Source organism: Nematostella vectensis, chromosome 9 (genome assembly GCF_932526225.1).
Source record: "Nematostella vectensis chromosome 9, jaNemVect1.1, whole genome shotgun sequence".
Lineage (NCBI taxonomy): Eukaryota > Metazoa > Cnidaria > Anthozoa > Actiniaria > Edwardsiidae > Nematostella > Nematostella vectensis.
In genome coordinates, this window is record NC_064042.1 from 16,870,386 (window position 1) to 16,882,458 (window position 12,073).

General features: G+C 42.7%; 11 non-coding genes across 11 annotated transcripts; all 11 read right to left on the minus strand.

Annotated features, from left to right (window-relative positions):
• Window positions 1-510: 510 nt before the first annotated feature.
• Window positions 511-596, minus strand: Trnam-cau. Its single transcript is given in 2 exon segments — window positions 511-546; window positions 560-596. It is a non-coding gene; the product is annotated as a tRNA-Met (tRNA).
• A 1,143-nt stretch (window positions 597-1,739) lies between these two features.
• On the minus strand, window positions 1,740-1,825 carry Trnam-cau. The gene is given in 2 exon segments: window positions 1,740-1,775; window positions 1,789-1,825. It is a non-coding gene; the product is annotated as a tRNA-Met (tRNA).
• A 795-nt stretch (window positions 1,826-2,620) lies between these two features.
• On the minus strand, window positions 2,621-2,706 carry Trnam-cau. The gene is given in 2 exon segments: window positions 2,621-2,656; window positions 2,670-2,706. It is a non-coding gene; the product is annotated as a tRNA-Met (tRNA).
• Window positions 2,707-3,147: 441 nt separating this feature from the next.
• On the minus strand, window positions 3,148-3,233 carry Trnam-cau. Its single transcript is given in 2 exon segments — window positions 3,148-3,183; window positions 3,197-3,233. It is a non-coding gene; the product is annotated as a tRNA-Met (tRNA).
• A 1,145-nt stretch (window positions 3,234-4,378) lies between these two features.
• Trnam-cau lies at window positions 4,379-4,464 on the minus strand. The gene is given in 2 exon segments: window positions 4,379-4,414; window positions 4,428-4,464. It is a non-coding gene; the product is annotated as a tRNA-Met (tRNA).
• A 1,145-nt stretch (window positions 4,465-5,609) lies between these two features.
• Window positions 5,610-5,695, minus strand: Trnam-cau. The gene is given in 2 exon segments: window positions 5,610-5,645; window positions 5,659-5,695. It is a non-coding gene; the product is annotated as a tRNA-Met (tRNA).
• A 1,142-nt stretch (window positions 5,696-6,837) lies between these two features.
• Trnam-cau lies at window positions 6,838-6,923 on the minus strand. Its single transcript is given in 2 exon segments — window positions 6,838-6,873; window positions 6,887-6,923. It is a non-coding gene; the product is annotated as a tRNA-Met (tRNA).
• A 795-nt stretch (window positions 6,924-7,718) lies between these two features.
• On the minus strand, window positions 7,719-7,804 carry Trnam-cau. Its single transcript is given in 2 exon segments — window positions 7,719-7,754; window positions 7,768-7,804. It is a non-coding gene; the product is annotated as a tRNA-Met (tRNA).
• Window positions 7,805-8,245: 441 nt separating this feature from the next.
• Window positions 8,246-8,331, minus strand: Trnam-cau. The gene is given in 2 exon segments: window positions 8,246-8,281; window positions 8,295-8,331. It is a non-coding gene; the product is annotated as a tRNA-Met (tRNA).
• Window positions 8,332-9,476: 1,145 nt separating this feature from the next.
• Trnam-cau lies at window positions 9,477-9,562 on the minus strand. The gene is given in 2 exon segments: window positions 9,477-9,512; window positions 9,526-9,562. It is a non-coding gene; the product is annotated as a tRNA-Met (tRNA).
• A 1,145-nt stretch (window positions 9,563-10,707) lies between these two features.
• Trnam-cau lies at window positions 10,708-10,793 on the minus strand. Its single transcript is given in 2 exon segments — window positions 10,708-10,743; window positions 10,757-10,793. It is a non-coding gene; the product is annotated as a tRNA-Met (tRNA).
• Window positions 10,794-12,073: the final 1,280 nt, after the last annotated feature.

The window sequence follows — 12,073 nt, forward strand, 5'->3', positions numbered from 1 at the left end:
AACTCACCACCTTCAGATTTCTAGATTTGAGTATGAGACCGACGCGCTACCTACTGCGCTAACGAGGCCAACATGAGAAAAGTGTCTTCTCTATGCGTGTTTGTTGTGTTTTTTGTCAAACCGCTCATAGAGTCATTCGTTTTCAAAAGAAAAAAAAATGTGCCCCGTGTGAGGATCGAACTCACGACCTTCAGATTTCTAGATTTGATTATGATACTGACGCGCTTCCTACTGCGCTAACAAGGCCAACATAAGAAATGTGTCTTCTCTATGCGTGTTTGTGGTGTTTTCGTCAAACCGGTCATAGAGTCATTCGTTTTCAAAAGAAAAAATATGCCCCGTTTGAGGATCGAACTCACGACATTCAGATTTCTACATTCGATTCTGATATTGACGCGCCGCCTACTGCGCTAACGAGGCCAACCAGAAAAATGTGTCTTCTCTATGCGTGTTTGTGGTGTTTTCGTCAAACCGGTCATAGAGTCATTCGTTTTCAAAAGAAAAGAAATATGCCCCGTGTGAGGATCGAACTCACGACCTTCAGATTTCTACATTTGATTATGAGACTGACGCGCTGCCTACTGCGCTAACGAGGCTAACATGAGAAATGTGTCTTCTCTATGCGTGTTTGTGGTGTTTTCGTCAAACCGGTCATAGAGTCATTCGTTTTCAAAAGAAAAAAATATGCCCCGTCTAAGGATCGAACTCACGACATTCAGATTTCTACATTCGATTCTGATATTGACGCGCTGCCTACTGCGCTAACGAGGCCAACATGAGAAAAGTGTCTTCTCTATGCGTGTTTGTTGTGTTTTTTTGTCAAACCGCTCATAGAGTCATTCGTTTTCAAAAGAAAAAAAATTGTGCCCCGTGTGAGGATCGAACTCACGACCTTCAGATTTCTAGATTTGATTATGAGACTGACGCGCTGCCTATTGCGCTAACGACGCCTACATGGGAAATGTGCCTTTTCTATTCGTGTTTGTGGTGTTTTCGTCAAACCGGTCATAGAGTCTTTCGTTTTCAAAAGAAAAAATATGCCCCGCCTGAGGATTGAGCTCACGACCTTAAGATTTCTACATTTGATTATGAGACTGACGCGCTGCCTACTGCGCTAACGAGGCCAACCTGAAAAATGTGTCTTCTCTATGCGTGTTTGTGGTGTTTTCGTCAAACCGGTCATAGAGTCATTCGTTTTCAATAGAAAAAAATATGCCCTGTGTGAGGATCGAACTCACGAAGCTTCATATTTCTAAATCAGATTATGAGACTGACGCGCTGCCTACTGCGCTAACGAGGCTAACATAAGTAATGTGTCTTCTCTATGCGTGTTTGTGGTGTTTTCGTCAAACCAGTCATAGAGTCATTCGTTTTCAAAAGAAAAAAATATGCCCCGTCTGAGGATCGAACTCACGACATTCAGATTTCTACATTCGATTATGAGACTGACGCGCTGCCTACTGCGCTAACGAGGCCAACATGAGAAATGCGTCTTTTCTATGCGTGTTTGTGGTGTTTTCGTCAAACCGGTCATAGAGTCTTTCGTTTTCAAAAGAACAAATATGCCCCGTGTGAGGATCGAACTCACAACATTAAGATTTCTACATTCGATTATGATATTGACGCTCCGCCTACTGCGCTAACGAGGCCAACATGAAAAATATGTCTTCTCTATGCGTGTTTGTGGTGTTTTCGTCAAACCGGTCATAGAGTCATTCGTTTTCAAAAGAAAAAAAATATGCCCCGTGTGAGGATCGAACTCACGACCTTCAGATTTCTACATTTGATTATGAGACTGACGCGCTGCCTACTGCGCTAACGAGGCTAACATGAGAAATGTGTCTTCTCTATGCGTGTTTGTGGTGTTTTCGTCAAACCGGTCATAGAGTCATTCGTTTTCAAAAGAAAAAAAATATGCCCCGTCTGAGGATCGAACTCACAACATTCAGATTTCTACATTCGATTATGATACTGACGCGCTGCCTACTGCGCTAACGAGGCCAACATGAGAAAAGTGTCTTCTCTATGCGTGTTTGTTGTGTTTTTTGTCAAACCGCTCATAGAGTCATTCGTTTTCAAAAGAAAAAAAATGTGCCCCTTGTGAGGATCGAACTCACGACCTTCAGATTTCTAGATTTGATTATGAGACTGACGCGCTGCCTACTGCGCTAACGAGGCCAACATGAGAAATGCGTCTTTTCTATGCGTGTTTGTGGTGTTTTCGTCAAACCGCTCATAGAGTCATTTGTTTTCAAAAGAGAAAAATATGCCCCGCGTGAGGATCGAACTCATGACCTTCAGATTTCTACATTCGATTATGAGACTGACGCGCTGCCTACTGCGCTAACGAGGCCAACATGAGAAAAGTGTATTCTCTATGCGTGTTTGTGGTGTTTTTTTGTCAAACCGGTCATAGAGTCAATCGTTTTCAAAAGAATAAAATATGCCCCGTGTGAGGATCAAACTCACGACCTTCAGATTTCTACATTTGATTATGAGACTGACACGCTGCCTACTGCGCTAGCGAGGCCAACCTGAGAAATGTGTCTTCTCTATACGTGTTTGTGGTGTTTTCGTCAAACCGGTCATAGAGTCATTCGTTTTCAAAAGAAAAAAAATATGCCCCGTGTGAGGATCGAACTCACGACCTTCAGATTTCTAGATTTGAGTATGAGACTGACGCGCTACCTACTGCGCTAACGAGGCCAACATGAGAAAAGTATCTTCTCTATGCGTGTTTGTTGTGTTTTTTGTTTAACCGCTCATAGAGTCATTCGTTTTCAAAAGAAAAAAAAATGTGCCCCGTGTGAGGATCGAACTCACGACCTTCAGATTTCTAGATTTGATTATGATACTGACGCGCTTCCTACTGCGCTAACAAGGCCAACATAAGAAATGTGTCTTCTCTATGCGTGTTTGTGGTGTTTTCGTCAAACCGGTCATAGAGTCATTCGTTTTCAAAAGAAAAAATATGCCCCGTTTGAGGATCGAACTCACGACATTCAGATTTCTACATTCGATTCTGATATTGACGCGCCGCCTACTGCGCTAACGAGGCCAACCTGAAAAATGTGTCTTCTCTATGCGTGTTTGTGGTGTTTTCGTCAAACCGGTCATAGAGTCATTCGTTTTCAAAAGAATAAAATATGCCCCGTGTGAGGATCGAACTCACGACCTTCAGATTTCTACATTTGATTATGAGACTGACGCGCTGCCTACTGCGCTAACGAGGCTAACATGAGAAATGTGTCTTCTCTATGCGTGTTTGTGGTGTTTTCGTCAAACCGGTCATAGAGTCATTCGTTTTCAAAAGAAAAAAATATGCCCCGTCTAAGGATCGAACTCACGACATTCAGATTTCTACATTCGATTGTGATACTGACGCGCTGCCTACTGCGCTAACGAGGCCAACATGAGAAAAGTGTCTTCTCTATGCGTGTTTGTTGTGTTTTTTGTCAAACCGCTCATAGAGTCATTCGTTTTCAAAAGAAAAAAAATTGTGCCCCGTGTGAGGATCGAACTCACGACCTTCAGATTTCTAGATTTGATTATGAGACTGACGCGCTGCCTATTGCGCTAACGACGCCTACATGGGAAATGTGCCTTTTCTATTCGTGTTTGTGGTGTTTTCGTCAAACCGGTCATAGAGTCTTTCGTTTTCAAAAGAAAAAATATGCCCCGTCTGAGGATTGAGCTCACGACCTTAAGATTTCTACATTTGATTATGAGACTGACGCGCTGCCTACTGCGCTAACGAGGCCAACCTGAGAAATGTGTCTTCTCTATACGTGTTTGTGGTGTTTTTGTCAAACCGGTCATAGAGTCATTCGTTTTCAAAAGAAAAAAAATATTCCCCGTGTGAGGATCGAACTCACGACCTTCAGATTTCTAGATTTGAGTATGAGACTGACGCGCTACCTACTGCGCTAACGAGGCCAACATGAGAAAAGTGTCTTCTCTATGCGTGTTTGTTGTGTTTTTTGTCAAACCGCTCATAGAGTCATTCGTTTTCAATAGAAAAAAAAATGTGCCCCGTGTGAGGATCGAACTCACGACCTTCAGATTTCTAGATTTGATTATGATACTGACGCGCTTCCTACTGCGCTAACAAGGCCAACATAAGAAATGTGTCTTCTCTATGCGTGTTTGTGGTGTTTTCGTCAAACCGGTCATAGAGTCATTCGTTTTCAAAAGAAAAAATATGCCCCGTTTGAGGATCGAACTCACGACATTCAGATTTCTACATTCGATTCTGATATTGACGCGCCGCCTACTGCGCTAACGAGGCCAACCTGAAAAATGTGTCTTCTCTATGCGTGTTTGTGGTGTTTTCGTCAAACCGGTCATAGAGTCATTCGTTTTCAAAAGAAAAGAAATATGCCCCGTGTGAGGATCGAACTCACGACCTTCAGATTTCTACATTTGATTATGAGACTGACGCGCTGCCTACTGCGCTAACGAGGCTAACATGAGAAATGTGTCTTCTCTATGCGTGTTTGTGGTGTTTTCGTCAAACCGGTCATAGAGTCATTCGTTTTCAAAAGAAAAAAATATGCCCCGTCTAAGGATCGAACTCACGACATTCAGATTTCTACATTCGATTGTGATACTGACGCGCTGCCTACTGCGCTAACGAGGCCAACATGAGAAAAGTGTCTTCTCTATGCGTGTTTGTTGTGTTTTTTTGTCAAACCGCTCATAGAGTCATTCGTTTTCAAAAGAAAAAAAATTGTGCCCCGTGTGAGGATCGAACTCACGACCTTCAGATTTCTAGATTTGATTATGAGACTGACGCGCTGCCTATTGCGCTAACGACGCCTACATGGGAAATGTGCCTTTTCTATTCGTGTTTGTGGTGTTTTCGTCAAACCGGTCATAGAGTCTTTCGTTTTCAAAAGAAAAAATATGCCCCGTCTGAGGATTGAGCTCACGACCTTAAGATTTCTACATTTGATTATGAGACTGACGCGCTGCCTACTGCGCTAACGAGGCCAACCTGAGAAATGTGTCTTCTCTATACGTGTTTGTGGTGTTTTTGTCAAACCGGTCATAGAGTCATTCGTTTTCAAAAGAAAAAAATATTCCCCGTGTGAGGATTGAACTCACGACCTTCAGATTTCTAGATTTGAGTATGAGACCGACGCGCTACCTACTGCGCTAACGAGGCCAACATGAGAAAAGTGTCTTCTCTATGCGTGTTTGTTGTGTTTTTTGTCAAACCGCTCATAGAGTCATTCGTTTTCAAAAGAAAAAAAAATGTGCCCCGTGTGAGGATCGAACTCACGACCTTCAGATTTCTAGATTTGATTATGATACTGACGCGCTTCCTACTGCGCTAACAAGGCCAACATAAGAAATGTGTCTTCTCTATGCGTGTTTGTGGTGTTTTCGTCAAACCGGTCATAGAGTCATTCGTTTTCAAAAGAAAAAATATGCCCCGTTTGAGGATCGAACTCACGACATTCAGATTTCTACATTCGATTCTGATATTGACGCGCCGCCTACTGCGCTAACGAGGCCAACCAGAAAAATGTGTCTTCTCTATGCGTGTTTGTGGTGTTTTCGTCAAACCGGTCATAGAGTCATTCGTTTTCAAAAGAAAAGAAATATGCCCCGTGTGAGGATCGAACTCACGACCTTCAGATTTCTACATTTGATTATGAGACTGACGCGCTGCCTACTGCGCTAACGAGGCTAACATGAGAAATGTGTCTTCTCTATGCGTGTTTGTGGTGTTTTCGTCAAACCGGTCATAGAGTCATTCGTTTTCAAAAGAAAAAAATATGCCCCGTCTAAGGATCGAACTCACGACATTCAGATTTCTACATTCGATTCTGATATTGACGCGCTGCCTACTGCGCTAACGAGGCCAACATGAGAAAAGTGTCTTCTCTATGCGTGTTTGTTGTGTTTTTTGTCAAACCGCTCATAGAGTCATTCGTTTTCAAAAGAAAAAAAATTGTGCCCCGTGTGAGGATCGAACTCACGACCTTCAGATTTCTAGATTTGATTATGAGACTGACGCGCTGCCTATTGCGCTAACGACGCCTACATGGGAAATGTGCCTTTTCTATTCGTGTTTGTGGTGTTTTTGTCAAACCGGTCATAGAGTCTTTCGTTTTCAAAAGAAAAAATATGCCCCGCCTGAGGATTGAGCTCACGACCTTAAGATTTCTACATTTGATTATGAGACTGACGCGCTGCCTACTGCGCTAACGAGGCCAACCTGAAAAATGTGTCTTCTCTATGCGTGTTTGTGGTGTTTTCGTCAAACCGGTCATAGAGTCATTCGTTTTCAATAGAAAAAAATATGCCCTGTGTGAGGATCGAACTCACGAAGCTTCATATTTCTAAATCAGATTATGAGACTGACGCGCTGCCTACTGCGCTAACGAGGCTAACATAAGTAATGTGTCTTCTCTATGCGTGTTTGTGGTGTTTTCGTCAAACCAGTCATAGAGTCATTCGTTTTCAAAAGAAAAAAATATGCCCCGTCTGAGGATCGAACTCACGACATTCAGATTTCTACATTCGATTATGAGACTGACGCGCTGCCTACTGCGCTAACGAGGCCAACATGAGAAATGCGTCTTTTCTATGCGTGTTTGTGGTGTTTTCGTCAAACCGGTCATAGAGTCTTTCGTTTTAAAAAGAACAAATATGCCCCGTGTGAGGATCGAACTCACAACATTAAGATTTCTACATTCGATTATGATATTGACGCTCCGCCTACTGCGCTAACGAGGCCAACATGAAAAATATGTCTTCTCTATGCGTGTTTGTGGTGTTTTTGTCAAACCGGTCATAGAGTCATTCGTTTTCAAAAGAAAAAAAATATGCCCCGTGTGAGGATCGAACTCACGACCTTCAGATTTCTACATTTGATTATGAGACTGACGCGCTGCCTACTGCGCTAACGAGGCTAACATGAGAAATGTGTCTTCTCTATGCGTGTTTGTGGTGTTTTCGTCAAACCGGTCATAGAGTCATTCGTTTTCAAAAGAAAAAAAATATGCCCCGTCTGAGGATCGAACTCACAACATTCAGATTTCTACATTCGATTATGATACTGACGCGCTGCCTACTGCGCTAACGAGGCCAACATGAGAAAAGTGTCTTCTCTATGCGTGTTTGTTGTGTTTTTTGTCAAACCGCTCATAGAGTCATTCGTTTTCAAAAGAAAAAAAATGTGCCCCTTGTGAGGATCGAACTCACGACCTTCAGATTTCTAGATTTGATTATGAGACTGACGCGCTGCCTACTGCGCTAACGAGGCCAACATGAGAAATGCGTCTTTTCTATGCGTGTTTGTGGTGTTTTCGTCAAACCGCTCATAGAGTCATTTGTTTTCAAAAGAGAAAAATATGCCCCGCGTGAGGATCGAACTCATGACCTTCAGATTTCTACATTCGATTATGAGACTGACGCGCTGCCTACTGCGCTAACGAGGCCAACATGAGAAAAGTGTATTCTCTATGCGTGTTTGTGGTGTTTTTTTGTCAAACCGGTCATAGAGTCAATCGTTTTCAAAAGAATAAAATATGCCCCGTGTGAGGATCGAACTCACGACCTTCAGATTTCTACATTTGATTATGAGACTGACACGCTGCCTACTGCGCTAGCGAGGCCAACCTGAGAAATGTGTCTTCTCTATACGTGTTTGTGGTGTTTTCGTCAAACCGGTCATAGAGTCATTCGTTTTCAAAAGAAAAAAAATATGCCCCGTGTGAGGATCGAACTCACGACCTTCAGATTTCTAGATTTGAGTATGAGACTGACGCGCTACCTACTGCGCTAACGAGGCCAACATGAGAAAAGTATCTTCTCTATGCGTGTTTGTTGTGTTTTTTGTTTAACCGCTCATAGAGTCATTCGTTTTCAAAAGAAAAAAAAATGTGCCCCGTGTGAGGATCGAACTCACGACCTTCAGATTTCTAGATTTGATTATGATACTGACGCGCTTCCTACTGCGCTAACAAGGCCAACATAAGAAATGTGTCTTCTCTATGCGTGTTTGTGGTGTTTTCGTCAAACCGGTCATAGAGTCATTCGTTTTCAAAAGAAAAAATATGCCCCGTTTGAGGATCGAACTCACGACATTCAGATTTCTACATTCGATTCTGATATTGACGCGCCGCCTACTGCGCTAACGAGGCCAACCTGAAAAATGTGTCTTCTCTATGCGTGTTTGTGGTGTTTTCGTCAAACCGGTCATAGAGTCATTCGTTTTCAAAAGAATAAAATATGCCCCGTGTGAGGATCGAACTCACGACCTTCAGATTTCTACATTTGATTATGAGACTGACGCGCTGCCTACTGCGCTAACGAGGCTAACATGAGAAATGTGTCTTCTCTATGCGTGTTTGTGGTGTTTTCGTCAAACCGGTCATAGAGTCATTCGTTTTCAAAAGAAAAAAATATGCCCCGTTTAAGGATCGAACTCACGACATTCAGATTTCTACATTCGATTGTGATACTGACGCGCTGCCTACTGCGCTAACGAGGCCAACATGAGAAAAGTGTCTTCTCTATGCGTGTTTGTTGTGTTTTTTGTCAAACCGCTCATAGAGTCATTCGTTTTCAAAAGAAAAAAAATTGTGCCCCGTGTGAGGATCGAACTCACGACCTTCAGATTTCTAGATTTGATTATGAGACTGACGCGCTGCCTATTGCGCTAACGACGCCTACATGGGAAATGTGCCTTTTCTATTCGTGTTTGTGGTGTTTTCGTCAAACCGGTCATAGAGTCTTTCGTTTTCAAAAGAAAAAATATGCCCCGTCTGAGGATTGAGCTCACGACCTTAAGATTTCTACATTTGATTATGAGACTGACGCGCTGCCTACTGCGCTAACGAGGCCAACCTGAGAAATGTGTCTTCTCTATACGTGTTTGTGGTGTTTTTGTCAAACCGGTCATAGAGTCATTCGTTTTCAAAAGAAAAAAAATATTCCCCGTGTGAGGATCGAACTCACGACCTTCAGATTTCTAGATTTGAGTATGAGACTGACGCGCTACCTACTGCGCTAACGAGGCCAACATGAGAAAAGTGTCTTCTCTATGCGTGTTTGTTGTGTTTTTTGTCAAACCGCTCATAGAGTCATTCGTTTTCAATAGAAAAAAAAATGTGCCCCGTGTGAGGATCGAACTCACGACCTTCAGATTTCTAGATTTGATTATGATACTGACGCGCTTCCTACTGCGCTAACAAGGCCAACATAAGAAATGTGTCTTCTCTATGCGTGTTTGTGGTGTTTTCGTCAAACCGGTCATAGAGTCATTCGTTTTCAAAAGAAAAAATATGCCCCGTTTGAGGATCGAACTCACGACATTCAGATTTCTACATTCGATTCTGATATTGACGCGCCGCCTACTGCGCTAACGAGGCCAACCTGAAAAATGTGTCTTCTCTATGCGTGTTTGTGGTGTTTTCGTCAAAACGGTCATAGAGTCATTCGTTTTCAAAAGAAAAGAAATATGCCCCGTGTGAGGATCGAACTCACGACCTTCAGATTTCTACATTTGATTATGAGACTGACGCGCTGCCTACTGCGCTAACGAGGCTAACATGAGAAATGTGTCTTCTCTATGCGTGTTTATGGTGTTTTCGTCAAACCGGTCATAGAGTCATTCGTTTTCAAAAGAAAAAAATATGCCCCGTCTAAGGATCGAACTCACGACATTCAGATTTCTACATTCGATTGTGATACTGACGCGCTGCCTACTGCGCTAACGAGGCCAACATGAGAAAAGTGTCTTCTCTATGCGTGTTTGTTGTGTTTTTTGTCAAACCGCTCATAGAGTCATTCGTTTTCAAAAGAAAAAAAATTGTGCCCCGTGTGAGGATCGAACTCACGACCTTCAGATTTCTAGATTTGATTATGAGACTGACGCGCTGCCTATTGCGCTAACGACGCCTACATGGGAAATGTGCCTTTTCTATTCGTGTTTGTGGTGTTTTCGTCAAACCGGTCATAGAGTCTTTCGTTTTCAAAAGAAAAAATATGCCCCGTCTGAGGATTGAGCTCACGACCTTAAGATTTCTACATTTGATTATGAGACTGACGCGCTGCCTACTGCGCTAACGAGGCCAACCTGAGAAATGTGTCTTCTCTATACGTGTTTGTGGTGTTTTTGTCAAACCGGTCATAGAGTCATTCGTTTTCAAAAGAAAAAAAATATTCCCCGTGTGAGGATCGAACTCACGACCTTCAGATTTCTAGATTTGAGTATGAGAATGACGCGCTACCTACTGCGCTAACGAGGCCAACATGAGAAAAGTGTCTTCTCTATGCGTGTTTGTTGTGTTTTTTGTCAAACCGCTCATAGAGTCATTCGTTTTCAAAAGAAAAAAAAATGTGCCCCGTGTGAGGATCGAACTCACGACCTTCAGATTTCTAGATTTGATTATGATACCGACGCGCTTCCTACTGCGCTAACAAGGCCAACATAAGAAATGTGTCTTCTCTATGCGTATTTGTGGTGTTTTCCTCAAACCGGTCATAGAGTCATTCGTTTTCAAAAGAAAAAATATGCCCCGTTTGAGGATCGAACTCACGACATTCAGATTTCTACATTCGATTCTGATATTGACGCGCCGCCTACTGCGCTAACGAGGCCAACCAGAAAAATGTGTCTTCTCTATGCGTGTTTGTGGTGTTTTCGTCAAACCGGTCATAGAGTCATTCGTTTTCAAAAGAAAAGAAATATGCCCCGTGTGAGGATCGAACTCACGACCTTCAGATTTCTACATTTGATTATGAGACTGACGCGCTGCCTACTGCGCTAACGAGGCTAACATGAGAAATGTGTCTTCTCTATGTGTGTTTGTGGTGTTTTCGTCAAACCGGTCATAGAGTCATTCGTTTTCAAAAGAAAAAAATATGCCCCGTCTAAGGATCGAACTCACGACATTCAGATTTCTACATTCGATTGTGATACTGACGCGCTGCCTACTGCGCTAACGAGGCCAACATGAGAAAAGTGTCTTCTCTATGCGTGTTTGTTGTGTTTTTTGTCAAACCGCTCATAGAGTCATTCGTTTTCAAAAGAAAAAAATTGTGCCCCGTGTGAGGATCGAACTCACGACCTTCAGATTTCTAAATCAGATTATGAGACTGACGAGCTGCCTATTGCGCTAACGACGCATACATGGGAAATGTGTCTTTTCTATGCGTGTTTGTGGTGTTTTCGTCAAACCGGTCATAGAGTCATTCGTTTTCAAAGGAAAAATATGCCCCGTGTGAGGATCGAACTCATGACATTCAGATTTCTACATTCGATTATTATACTGACTCGCCGCCTACTGCGCTAACGAGCCCAACATGAGAAATGTGTCTTCTCTATGTGTATTTGTGGTGTTTTTGTCAAACCGGTCATAGAGTCATTCGTTTTCAAAAGAAAAAAATATGCCTCGTGTGAGGATCGAACTCAAGACCTTCAGATTTTTAAATCAGATTATGAGACTGACGCGCTGCCTACTGCGCTAACGAGGCCAAAATGAGAAAAGTGACTTCTCTATGCGTTTTTGTGGTGTGTTTTTGTCAAACCGGTCATAGAGTCATTCGTTTTCAAAAGAATAAAATATGCCCCGTGTGAGGATCGAACTCACGACCTTCCGATTTCTACATTTGATTATGAGACTGACGCGCTGCATACTGCGCTAACGAGGCCAACATGAGAAATGTTTCTTCTCTATGCGTATTTGTGGTGTTTTCGTCAAATCGGTCATAGAGTCATTCGTTTTCAAAAGAAAAAATATGCCCCGTGTGAGGATCGAACTCACGACATTCAGATTTCTACATTCGATTATGATATTGACGCGCCGCCTACTGCGCTAATGAGGCAACATGAGAAATGTGTCTTCTCTATGCGTGTTTGTGGTGTTTTCGTCAAACCGGTCATAGAGTCATTCGTTTTCAAAAGAATAAGATATGCCCCGTGTGAGGATCGAACTCACGACCTTCCGATTTCTACATTTGATTATGAGACTGTCGCGCTGCCTACTGCGCTAACAAGGCCAACATGAGAAATGTGTCTTTTCTATGCGTGTTTGTGGTGTTTTCGTCAAACCGG